This window comes from Giraffa tippelskirchi, chromosome 12 (assembly GCF_054371585.1).
Source record: "Giraffa tippelskirchi isolate mGirTip1 chromosome 12, T2T-mGirTip1v1.2.pri, whole genome shotgun sequence".
Lineage (NCBI taxonomy): Eukaryota > Metazoa > Chordata > Mammalia > Artiodactyla > Giraffidae > Giraffa > Giraffa tippelskirchi.
Genome location: NC_137286.1, coordinates 12,651,791 through 12,664,979, shown reverse-complemented (window position 1 = coordinate 12,664,979; position 13,189 = coordinate 12,651,791). Strand labels below are relative to the sequence as shown.

Below are 13,189 nucleotides of genomic sequence, written 5' to 3'. Positions count from 1 at the left end.
TCCCAGTGTTAGCATTGAAAATCTTATCACCTGGCAAGCTCCTCCTTCCCAGGCAAGCAGGGGCAGTTGGCCACCCTGCCAAGTCAACTTATCTGAACAGCTGCTCCAGGCCCCTGGGGTCATCCCTTACTCTCTCATTACTCACCTATCCAAGCTGATCCTTCTTTGCCTGCCTTGCGTGCTTCTCCAAAGTGAAGTGAAAGTGAAAGTGAAATCACTCAGTCGTGTCCGACTCTTTGCGACCCCGTGAACTGTAGCCTACCAGACTCCTCCGTCCACGGGATTCTCCAGGCAAGAATACTGGAGTGGGTTGCCATTTCCTTCTCCAAGCCCAGCCTAAACCAGGCTGTCTCTTGCTTTGCAATTTCTCTGAAGACCTGGGAATTATATTATGGGTAACAGAATAGCCTAATATCTTATTGTGGATCTCAAAGCTCCTGGCCACCCGGGACACTTGCCCAGACTGGTTCTCTCTCCTTGGTCACCAGCCTGCTGCTGCTTGACATGGGTCAATATGGCCTCTGCTGAGGGTGCTCAGCCTCATCTCTCCCAAACAGAGGACCCTGCCCTCTTGGGTCCCAGATCACTAACATTCATGCTCTTCTTCCCAATCACTATTCCAATCTTTCTTAGAGGTGCTTCTCTAGAGAACACTGGCTCTGACATTAATACCGCAGCACAGTTCAGCCTCTGATTTTCATGCCCCCAACTTGGCTTCACTTCTGCCAATGAGAAGATTCATAGATGTGGTTTTTTCAAAACAATCAGAGCTTCCTTCCCTCTAATGTGACTTCTGCAGTCATTCCTAGAGCAAGGCAACTGTCCCTGACCCCTGGGACAGTAAAAAATACATCATTGTTGCAGGCATTCATGCATGCACTCAAGACATTTACTGAGACCTACTGTGTACTGGGCACTGAGCAGGGATGTGTTTGTCAGAAGCATTTAAAGGTGAATGTTCTATTTGCAGCTACCTAGAGCAGGTAATGGGGCTTCCCAGGTGGCTCAGATGGTAAAAAATATACCTGCCAATGCAGGAAATGCAGGTTCAATCTCTGGGTCAGAGAGACCCCTGGAGAAGGAAATGGCAACCCACTCCAGTATCCTTGCATGGGAAATCCCATGGACAGAGGAGCCTGGCGGGCTACAGTCCATGGGGTCGCAAAAGAGTCGGACACAACTTAGCGACTAAACAACAACGAACAGGGAAGATAGATCATCACATGAGGCAGCCGTGGCTGTATGGTGCCATTGACCAGGTGGTGGGTGAGCCAAGTGAGGGTGTGGCTGTTCCCACTCTGGTGACAGGGTGGAAAGAGGGGAAAGGAAGAGAAGATGACTCTCAAAGACTGACGTCTGGACCAGCTGCATCAGCATCACCTGGGCACTTGTTGGGCATGCAATTTGTCAGTCCAACCCAGACCTACTGAATCAGAATCTCTGGGGCTGGGGCCCAGTGGTCTGTGTGCTAAGAAATCTTGCAGAGACTTTTACAGACACTCAGGTCTGAGACCCATCGACACAGTGGATGTTGCTGGTGACCCTCCCCCAGTGACCTTTACAGATTAGTGCAGGCATCACCCAGCTACTGCAAGTGCTGGCTGCTAACCCCTCACTGATGCCCATTTCCCTGAAGTGGTGCCCTCTGCCAGGAAGGAGTTTCATCTGGGAGGTTACCTCCATGTCTACCGCTACAGATCATGGGCAAAGATGGACATGGGCTACAACTCAGCTGCTATCTTTGTCACAGTTCTGTGTGGGGGTAACTCTGAGGTACAGCTACGATCTAGAGCTCCCGTAAGCTCCAAATGAAGCTAGTCCCAGCTGGGTCCACATTCCTGCTCAGTTGGTCTCCCGCCTCCATCCTGCTTCCCTCACATCTTTCTCCCGAGACCACCCCCAGAAGTCAACCTCATGCACCCCAGCTTTAAGTGACCTTCCAGAGCAGAGGGTGACAACACAGGGAAGCTTGTACACAGACACACATATATAACACATCCCAAAATCTAGGCTTCACACCTCTGCCAGGTATTAGCAGATTGATTTGCACATATCTGGACAGAAGGGTGATCATTTAATACAGCTGACGTTATTCGAACGTGCATTTTTCACCGGTGAAAATGCAAGGATGCTGGCTGAGGCAGTTTTTGGCAACGCTTTAAAGAGAAGAACTAATCAATCACTTCTGATTCGGTGGCTATTTATTGGAGCCATCAGTCATGCTGAACTCTCTTGGCATTAATGGCAATGTCATCAGTGCTTTTACAGGATTCTCCCTGTGCCTCCACTTTAAATAACAAGATTATTATTTTTGACATGTTATGCAAACTGGGATTTCCTCCCCCACCATTGCTTCAAGTCTGGGAGACCCTCACCTTGGAAGTGCTCCTCCTTTTGGCCCACAGGAGGAAAGTCAGTTTGCCTCAGATTTGAGGAAGAAACTAAGCCAAGATGCCCTCACACAGACTAATCAGGGTTTGCTTTTAATTACAAGTGTTCTAACATCTTTGCAAAGGCTGCCACATGACTCTCCTGATGTTGGATGCTTTTCCCCCAAGGCTGGGAGAGGCCATGTGCTTGGGCTTCCCCAGGGGTCTGACATGTTTCTGGGGCTCCTGGTGAACTTTATGTGGTTGTAGTGATGTAGTGTGGGCCCTGAGACCTGGGACCCTTTACTACAGTGCTTGCAACTGGACAACCAACTCCTCAAGCAACAGGAGACAAAAAAACACTAAGGGACTATGCTTAACTGCACACATGCAAAATTGGGGCTAATTATGAACAACACGATACACAAAAGCCAAAACCTAACTGCCACTTCTGAGTGCCCGGAGCAAAAGCAAGGAATGGCACATGATTCCTACACACAGCACCACCAAGGGGGTGGGTAGACCACCTAAGCCACTGATCTGCCCCTGCCCCTCACCCCAATTAAGGAACCGGCTCACCTACCCCCACCCCCAATCTCAGGGAACAAGCAAGGGCACCTGTTACTTGTTTTCACTCCCCCGTGCTGCAGCGCTAACCCCCTTAAAGCCTTGCCTGAATTTCTCATCTGGCCTCTTCTCAATTGCTGCTGATTAAAAAGAGTCCAGGAACCCAGGTTGGTAATAGTGGTGATGGTAATCTCGGTGATCTGTGAAGTGGGCTTTCTTCAATCACAAAGATGATATAAAAATAGCACCCAGCTGTTACTTCCCTGTGATTATTCTCTTTGACCAAGAAAAATCTGTGAATCAGAAGAACAAATGCATGGATCCCCAAGCTAGTCCCCTAAAGTGAGCATTTCCTGGGGACTTGTGAGATTAAAGGACTCAACAGCTGGGTGAGGAATTGAGTGAGTGGAGGGGGATGGGGTGATCTGCGGTGGAGCAGAGAAGAGTAGGGGAGCATGAGAGGCCAGGATTGGGGTGCAGAGCAGAGACCCACCGAGCAGTACAGAACGGAGTCTGGTTTCAGTCTCCACCATAGTTTTGTCTCATCAAAACTTGACTATGACCTTGGGTCCAAAAACACCTTCTTGACAATCATCCCTGTCAGCCCTCAGTTATTGCTGCCTGTCTGTCCAGTTCAGGGGTTACTGGACCCCTGATATGTTTCTACTTTTGGCTCCTCCTCTCCAGGAGTAGTTGGTGAAGCACAGCTGTGCTGGGCGCAGGAAGAATGCAACCCAGGTTTCACATCGACTCCCCAGGCAGTCTTGGAGAAGCCATAATGTGGACAAAATGGTTTGGAATGGCATTATCTGTTGAGTTTTTCTCATTTGCACCTTCTCTTACCCTCACTACCACTTCCAAGGGAAGAGAGTATGGGTTGAGTGAGTGGATGAATGAATGAATGAGATTGATCTTCACCTTGCTTATTCTCCCTCATACTCCTTCATGGCTTGGAATGTTCTTCACATACTCCATTTTCCAGCCCCTCCTGTACCATCCTTGACTCAGTTCAAATATTGCTTGTACATGTCACTCTTTTGATGTTTCTGAAAGACAAACATGATGCTGTCACCTCCGTGTTTAGAACCTTTAAATGACTTCCCACTGTTGTGAATTAATTCAACAAATACACATGGAACTCCTTATGCAAAGGTTGCCTTGTGGCTCCCTATGCCTGGGATTGATGCTGGTTACAGGCAAGACTGCAGAGGAAGTCTGTCTCCTAGTGGGACTGAACAAGTGAAAACAAACCAGAACATTCCAGACTGTAGCCCTCAGAGCACATCATCTTGGACAGACTGGCAGATGGAAGGCCCATATTTAGTGCTTCTTTGTGAACCGCACTCTCATCCCATTCACCTCTGTTGCCTGTGTTTCTTTCTCTGAATCTCTTTCCTTCTCTTTGACATACACAGCTCCAGTTTCCTTGAACGTCACTAGGAAGCTAGAAGAAGCATCTGGATTGGCAGCTTCTGCCAACATGAAATGGCATTCCCAAGGGGGGCCTGCCGGAGATGTTGGTTTAGGTGTGAGGAACGGCCTTGATCAAATGACCTCAGAAAGGGACTATTTGTCTCGGGGGGGCCACACTGCTGCCTTCCAGCCTCTGTCTTTCCCTCCACTCCTTTCAGACCAGGGTCGGTTCACGGATGGCAGTGGGTGAGCCATGGAGAAAATTCTGGTTTTGGTCCTAGGAGAGCTGAGTTCCAGTCCCACCCCTGAGGTGACCTCAGGGAAGCCTCCTGTGGGCCCTGGTTCTCGACCCTGAGAAGACGGGGCTGTATTAGATGACGTCGGTGGCCCCTCCCAGCTGTGGGTGTGACCCGCGTCTGGCCGCCTTTGAAGCTTGGCGAGTCACTGTGCTTTAGCTCCTCCCTTGGGGACAGCTCTGCTCTGAGGGTCAGTTTCCGGATGTGAAAAACATGGCGGCAGGAGCATTCATTTAGTGAAGACTTTCTGGTGATCCGTCACACTTTGCAACACCTGTCGTCTCCTTCCACTCTCCGCTACTGGAAATCAAGAGGAAAGTGGAATTCCAGAATAAGGAAAGCACAGGCAGAACAGAGGGACAGGTCTCTGCTGAAGTGGTCAAGTGCCAGCGCCAGGGGTTTCCTGCTCTCTGCCTCCTGGATAAGCAGTAGGGTTGCACTTCCTGACCGCTATGTGTTTGGGTGGGACCATGTGATTAATTCTGGCCAATAAGTTGTGAGGGGAAGTTTGCACATGACTTCCCAGCCAGAGCATGGAGGTGAAAGGGGAAACCCTTTGGTGCTCTTCACAGTGTTTGAGAAGCAGTCTGCTCAGTCAGTCTGGGTCTCTGAGTGACTGGGTTAAACAGCCTCCAGCTGACGCTAGATAGACATGTAACAGAAGAGAGAAATACCCTTTTTCCCTTAGGTCTCTGAAACTTGGGGGTTATTTTTTACTGCAGCATAACCCAGTATGTCCTGACTATTACACAAACCTAGATTTTGTGAAGAGCAGTAGCTGCTGCTGCTGCTAAGTCGCTTCAGTCGTGTCCGAGTCTGTGAGACCCCATAGACGGCAACGCACCAGGCTTCCCCGTCCCTGGGATTCTCCAGGCAAGAAGACTGGAGTGGGTTGCCATTTCCTTCTCCAGTGCATGAAAGTGAAAAGTGAAAGTAAAGTTGCTCAGTCGTGTCCGACTCGTCGCGACCCCATGGACTGCAGCCTACCAGGCTCCTCCGTCCATGGGATTTTCCAGGCAAGAGTACTGGAGTGGGGTGCCATTGCCTTCTTCCAAGAGCAGTAGAGAACACGGTGAATTTCCTCTGAGCAACTTCCTCTTAAACCTTCACTGGTGAGAGCAAACAACACAAGATGCCCATGTGGAAGCTTAACTGAGTCTTTCCTTCCCATACTCCAGGGTGCAGTTTTGAAGGATAAAGAGGCCTTGGAAATCCTGCATGAAAGTGAAGATCTGTGCAAATTCCTGCTGCATCAGTTCAGACCTTAGGATGTGGGGTCTGTCTGTCCTCTGCCTCTTCTCCCCAGCCTGACTCTGTACCCCAACACGAGGAGTTTCCTTTTCCTGTGAAGCTCTTGCTGAGTCAGATGGATGAGAAAGCAGTTGAGGAAGGGAAAACAAGACAGTTTGATCTTTCAGGAATGAGTCTAGCGACATTTCCTGACTTAGTACTTTACCTGCCAGGGGGGAAAAAAAGAAAATATTCATTAGGAAATTATCTTTAAGAGTCATGTGATGGATAAGAACTTTCCTCATTGTTTTCAGTAATGTTGGTAGATGACATGATTTACTATGAATAATATAGAGAGGGATTATTACTGCTGTCCATCTCACTGTTTGCCTCAGGCATTTATTACCAGGGAAAGCTGATTACACGTGTAAGAATTTTCATGTCTAACCAAATAGTAGCTGATTTCAGCAAAGCAAATGTATGGGCTTAAGAAAGAAATTTTAGCAGAAAATTTCCTGTTGAGAAAATTCTACAAATATAAAGTTTTTAAGTCCTATCATATTGGCCCATTATCCCTGAAGTAGAACTTTGTGTGTTTCTAGTATGGGACCAACTAATGGAATTCCCAGTGGGTCAGTGGTAAAGAATCCGCATGCCAATGCAGGAGACGCAGGTTTGATCCCTGGGTTAGGAAGATCCCCAGGAGAAGAAAATGGCAACCCACTCCAGTATTCTTGCCCGGGAAATCCCATGGGCAGAGGAGCCTGGCAGGCTGCAGTCCATGGAGTTGCAAAAGAGTCAGGCATGCCTTAGCGACTAAACAACAACAAAATATTTTGTTCGACAAAAGATGTCTGTGCCATCATAATTACCGATGATAGAATGTATATAAACCCCTTGGACATGCCCCATTGGTACCAGGGTCCCTGACTGGCTCCCAGATTTGGTGTTAAAAGGCTCAGATTCAAGACCCACCTCAGCTACTGATTAGCTCAGAGACCTTTAACCTTTAACCTTCTCCAAGACTTGATTTCCTCATCAACAAAGTGGAGATAACACACACCCACTTCCTAAGGTAGTTTTGAGACTCTGCTGCTCCTACAGCCCAGTTCTGGTCAGGTTCTCTCACTGAAAACTTTCCTTCCCTGTTACTGTGTTGTCCAGTATGGCAGCCACAAGTGGCTATTTCAATTTCAGTTTATATTAATTAATATAACTGAATATCTGGTTCCTCAGTTGCACTAGCTACATTTCAAATGTTCAACACCCACCTCGGGTGGGGAGTAGAGGCTACCGTATTGAACAACAGCACAGAAAGTTCTATCAGACAGCACTCTATAAGCACTTCCAAATTCTTGGTTAAAAATGAAATCTTGTGAGAAGTTCCCCTATGTAAAACAGATCAAAAGAGATATTCTGATTGAAGCCAGGTGGGGAGCTCAGAGTCCCACCCTGTCCTCCACCTCTCCTGTCCACCTTTTGAGAGGCTGTAAGGAAGTAACCCCACAGGGGCCCTCAGAGGAGAGTTTGAGAACCACTAGTTCATAGGCTAAGGTTCAGATTGCTTTGCAGGTGACCCTTTATGACCTGGCCTCGGCCTATCGTGTTCTCCTCCTCCATCTCCAAGTTGCCACCCCCTCCGCAGCACAATGCGGAGCACCACTTAATTAAGCACCACTTAATTCCTCTCCCTAACATGCCCAGCCCCCTCCTCTGCTTGTATCATGTAAATCATCTTCCAGGATCCAGTTTGAATGCCCCGAAGTAGACTATACTCAACTAGAAGGGTTAGTCACTGTCTGCATCCTTTACTGGTGCCTTAACTGTCTTGGATTGGACCTGTCTCCCTAAACAGCCTGTGAGCTCCTGGAGGGCAGGGGCCATGCCCTTTATCTCGGTATGCCTGGTACACGGGCAGCACTTAGGAAATGTTAGTGAGGGCATGGACGGAAGTTGGGTGGGCTTTGCAAGGGGCCCGTCTCCCCAAGTACACTTATGGAACTGGGGTGCTGTTCTGTTCTCTCAAGACAGCAAACTCACACTGACCGCTGCATACGCACAATCCAGCCCCGTTTCTGGACTACACGGCTGCCTGCAATTCTCCAGCCTGTCCCCAGTGCTGGCAGGACACGTGGCTGGGCCAGGCCTGGAGCTCCTGGCTCCTCATTCTTCCCTCCCACAAACATTTGTCAGGCACCTACTGCAGGGATGGCAGTAACTGGGGGAAAGGGAGTGGAGCCCTGGCAAAGCAACACCATCCGCCTGCCCTCATGAAATTCACATTCTAAGTAAACTAAAAAATAAATAAGTAAAACATCTATTTTGTCAGATGGTGCAATGGAGAAAATGAAGCCTGGAAGAGGGAGAGGGAGGGTGGGTATGGGGTCGGAGAGCCATGCTGAGAGGGTCACAGTGTGAAGGAGGGTGGGCAGGTGGGTTTCACGGGAGGTGAGTGACGTCAAGGCCACGTGGATGTCTGGGTGAAGGATGGTCTGGACAGAGGGGACCACAAGGACAAAGGCCCTGCAGTGGAAGGGTGCTGGGTGTGCTTGGGGTCAGATCAGGGAAAGCCTCGTAGTTGTCTTACTGTGGACTGAGCTGTGTCCCCTCCAAATTCCCATGTTGAAGCCCTAACCCTCAAGGTGGCTGTGTTTGAAGGCAGGGCTTTAGAAGGCAAAGTTAAACGACAGGGGGGTGGGGGGTGTCCTAATCTGATAAGTGAAAGTTGCTTAGTTGTGTCCGACTCTTTGTGACCCCATGGACTGTATGTAGCTTGCTAGTTTCCTCTGTCCATGGGATTCTCCAGGCCAGAATACTGGAGTGGGTAGCCATTCCCTTCTCCAGGGGATCTTCCCAACCCAGGGATCGAACTCAGGTTGCCCACATTGCAAGCGGATTCTTTACTGTCTGAGCCACCAGGGAAGCCCCAAATCTGATAAGTTTCTATAAGCAAAGGGAGAGAGATATCACTTCAGTGAGCATACAGTGAAGCCAAGCAGAGGGGTCTCACCGGAACCTGACCATGCTGGCCTCCTGATCTTGGCCTTCCAGCCCCAACTATGAGAAATAAATGTCTGTTGTTTAAGCCCCCCAGTCTGTAGAATTTGTTATGGCCACTGGAGCCAACTAAGCAGCTCTGTAGGGACTTTGGTTTTTACTGAGTTGGGAGCCCTGGGAGGGTTTGAATTTGAGTTGGATGTAGTGACCTATGGTTAAAAAAACTTGTCTGGCTTCTTGCCCAGAACAGAGGGGACAAGGGGACAGGAAGACCCAAGAGAAGTCTGTTGCAAACATTAGTCAAAGTCCACACAAGGGGATATACTTCTCAGCAATAAAAAGGAACAAAGTGAAACCTGCTACAACATGGAAGAACCTCAAGGACATCCTGCTAAATAAAAGAAACCAGACACGAAGACCACAGACTGCATGATTCCACTTATATGAAATGTCCAGAAAAGACGTGATGGAAGGTTTTAAAACGAGACTGCGGTGACGGCTATGTAACTATAGATTTACTCAAAATCATTGGGTTGAACCAGAGTGATAAGAGGGGAAGTGGTGAGAAACAGTCAGGCACTATTTTGTGGGGGCAACAAATAGGATTTGCGGACGGATTAGATGTGAGACGTGAGAGAAAGAAAGAAGAGGCAATTAGTGTGCTCATTCAGTCAGTCACGTCCGTGCTCATACTAACAGAACTTACTATGCTGCAGACCCTGGTCTCAATCCATTACAAGCCCATTTAATCCTCATAAAAATTCTATGAGATGAAGACTATGAACCCTATTTTACAAATGAGAAGACTGAGGCACCACAAGTGAAGCAACATGCCAACGGTCATGTATTTAGGATGAGTCCAGAGAACTAGATGAGTGGAATGGGTGTATGTTGAGATGAGGCAAGCCCGTGACAGGATCTGGTTTGTAGGGACAGAAGGTCAGAAGTGCTGTGTGGACATGTCAAGTCTGAGAAGCCTGGTAAACACATTGAGTGAGTCATGGGAAAATCAAGTCAGAAGTTTCAGAGAGGTCACTTTGCTGTGGGACCCTCTTGCCTAAGCTTAAACCGTAGGTGTTTTTGTTTGGAGAGGCAACTTGGAGCTGTCCTAGCATGGTGGGATTGAGATGGGGGGGCTGAGCCCTAAACAGCTGGGAATGGGATGTCAGAGGTGGTAGTAGATTGGGTCAGGGAGTCTGGCCATCATGGGTGGGGCACTTGATTTTTTGCCCCACCCTCAGGACAAGCCAAATGTGAGGACAAAAATTCTGATTTCCAGACATGAGTCAGCACACCTGGTGATTCTAAGACCTCAGGCAGTGAGTAAGTTTCTCTTCAGCCAAGCAGACAGAGCCTCAACACAGAGATTTGGGTAATTAAAATCATTTGGGGAATTAATTGACCTGATTTGATCTCATCTGGACTATACAGTTCTCGCCAACATTTGAGTTAAATTAGAGGTTGTTCCCTGTTGACCCGATGGTGGGAGACTCTTTTTGAGTTCACCTAGGGGGATGTGAATGACTTCACCTGGCTTATAGAGTTAAATGCAGTGTCTATATTTTCAGCCCTGTGGTGTGCGGAGAACAGTACGTGGGAACCCATCAGACTGGCTTCTGATAATCCACAGACCTCTTACACAGAGGGCAGGCAGTCAGGCTGGGTGATCTTCAAATCCCACCTGTATTAGTCAGCTGGGGCCACTGTAACAGAGAACCACAGACTGAGTGGCTTAAACTGAAATATATTAGCTCACAGCCCTGGAGGCTAGAAGTCCAAGACCATGTTATTGACAGGGTTTGTTGTTTCTGAGGTCTCTCCTCTCGGCTTATAGACAGCTGCCTTCTCCTTATGTCCTCACACAGTCTCCCTTCTGTGCCTGTGTCCTGATCGTTTCTTATAAGAACAACAGTCATATTGGTTTAGGGTCCATGGTAATAACTTCATTTTAACCTAATTACCTCTCTAAAGACCCTCTCTCCATATACATTTGCATTCTGAGCTATTAGGAATTAGGACTTCAACATATGGATTTGTGGGGACACAGTTCAGTCCCCAACTCCATCCACAGTTCAGGAATTCAGAGTCTCCTCTCTGTTGCTAACTCCCCATGAACCTAGGTGTGACACCCTCCCTTGGGCCTCAGTTTCCCCATCTGCTCTGCCTCCCTCACCTGGGAGGCTCAAATTAGTTACTGTTCAAGAAAGTGCTTGGTCATCTCCAAAGGGGTGGTCCTGGGAGGGACAGCAGCACCCCCCAGGGAGCATTTTAAAAAATTTATTTATTTTTAATTGAAGGGTAATTGCTTTACATTGTTAGGTTGGTTTCTACCATACATCAACATGAATCAGCCATAGGTACACATATGTCCCCTCCCTCCCATCTCCCAGCCCTCTGGGTTGTCACAGGGCCGCAGTTTGAGCTCCCTGAGTCATACAGCAAATTCCCACTGGCTATCTACTTGACACATGGTAATGTCTTTGTTTTCATGTTGCTCTCTCTATTTGTCCTGCCCTCTCCGCCCTGCCCTGTATCCACAAGTCTGTTCTCTATGTCTACGTCTTCATTGCTGCCCTGCAAATGGGAACATTTTTTGAGTCTGCAGCTTCATGCTTTGGGTTGTCACCATAGATGGGAGACCTAGGGACCTTTCAAGGGCAGGAGCCAGGAGCTGTCCTGCTTTGTGGGGGACATTTCCAGACCAAGAGCGGTCCTCTGTCACTCACGACTTTCTAATATCCTCTGTGTGTTCTTGTAGGTGAAAAAAACAACCCATAATCATCTGAACCTAACACCTGATTCTATTTTACATATAAACAAAAAGGATTTTGTTTTGCAAAGTTTAAATGTATACTTTTTACAGGAAGGCACTTCCAGGAACTCAAGGCAAGATTGTGCCTTGTTTTGTTTGGAACTATATAAAAAATTGTTCATAACTTTAGAAAACTCACATTTTTAACAACACATTCAGAAAACAGTCCTCTAATGCAGTGCTGTGCATGGCGCTTGAGTCATTGCTAAGACATACTTGTACCAGCTTGCATGTGTGGCTGCCGAGTCCATTCCAGCTAGAGATGCAGGTGTCTCCTCAGGCTGTCTCCTGGCTTAACTGTGAAATGAAAAATGAAACTATTAGTTACCCCATCGTGTCCAACAACCCCATGGACTGGAGCCCACTGGGCTCCTCTGTCCATGGGATTCCCCAGGCAAGAATACTGGAGTGGGTTGCCATTTCCTCCTCCAGGGGATCTTCCCAACCCAGGGATGGAACCCGAGTCTCCTGCATTGCAGGCAGATTCTTTACTGTCTAAGCCACCAGGGAAGTCTATGAAATATACTGTCCTAATTTACTTTCCTTCCATCTCTTTTACTTTTTTTTTTTTTCCATCCCAGGGCATCATATATTTTCTTGAAATTATGAGTTGGGTAGTTATATTATCTATGAATTTCACTCAAAGATTGTAAAGTGAATGCTAAATATTTCTAAATGGTGCCTCTACTATAGGGGTTGAGAAATTCTGCTCAAAGGCACCACGTGGGTACCGACTGGTCAGTGTGGCTCTCTGGGGATTTTGCATTTCTTCAGCCCCAGGGCACAGGTGCACCTCACATCTCAGGTGATCTGGTTGCAGGGGTGCTCCCTCAGAGAGAAGGGAACTTCTTTGCTCTTGTCATTTCTCCTGCCTCTCACCCGGCGAGGCGCTGGCATCCGTGTTGGTCACTACTCATCACTTTAGACGATAGAATCGGTCATGGCTGAGGTCTCTGGGCTTCTGTGGGTGAGGGCACGGCTGAAAGGACAACTCCCCCAAGCCCGGCTACCTGTACCAGGCAGCTGGCAACAGCCCAAGAAGCCGAGTCACCTGGAGACTCGGCTAGAACAGAATCCTGGGGACAAGGTTGTCACCGGCAACGTCACTGGGCAGGGCGGGGCGTGCGTGCAGCCTGCAACCTGGGGCAGGCCACCCTGCCGCCCTGACACTTGTTTGTGCTCCAGCTTCGCTCCCAGCCTGGGTGCCAGCCCCTACCCAGCCCTGGGGCCTCAGAAATGAAGTCTGGCTCCCCTGGGATGGCCACTCTTCCTGGGGTGCCGCAGATCTTGCCCCAACCCCTCTCCCTGGCCCAGATTGGCCTTACTGCTCCAGGTGACACAGAAAGTCCACCAAGAGAGGCCTCTTTGGCATCAAGCCAGAGATGGCCCTGCAGATTCCCTCGGGGCACCTGCTCTGCATTTCCTGTCCCTCTGTGATGAACTCTTTCCACTGCCTCCTCCTCCAGGTCATTTTCTCTGAGCTTCCAACTGAGAATTCCCAAACA

The 13,189-nt window shown here is 48.5% G+C and overlaps 2 long non-coding RNA genes across 2 annotated transcripts in view; one reads left to right on the top strand and one right to left on the bottom strand.

Moving 5' to 3' along the window:
* The window catches only part of LOC145528959 (uncharacterized), a 53,269-nt gene extending 49,259 nt beyond the window's left edge, over window positions 1–4,010 (top strand). Inside the window, exon 4 of the long non-coding RNA XR_014070816.1 lies at window positions 3,624–4,010. This is a non-coding gene — a long non-coding RNA (uncharacterized LOC145528959). The remainder of the gene's footprint in view (window positions 1–3,623) is intronic.
* LOC145528958 (uncharacterized) lies at window positions 2,184–12,721 on the bottom strand. The gene is made up of 3 exons (XR_014070815.1): window positions 12,564–12,721; window positions 11,824–11,981; window positions 2,184–6,101 (listed from the first exon to the last, which is right to left on the bottom strand). It is a non-coding gene; the product is annotated as an uncharacterized LOC145528958 (long non-coding RNA).
* Between the last annotated feature and the right edge of the window lie 468 nt (window positions 12,722–13,189).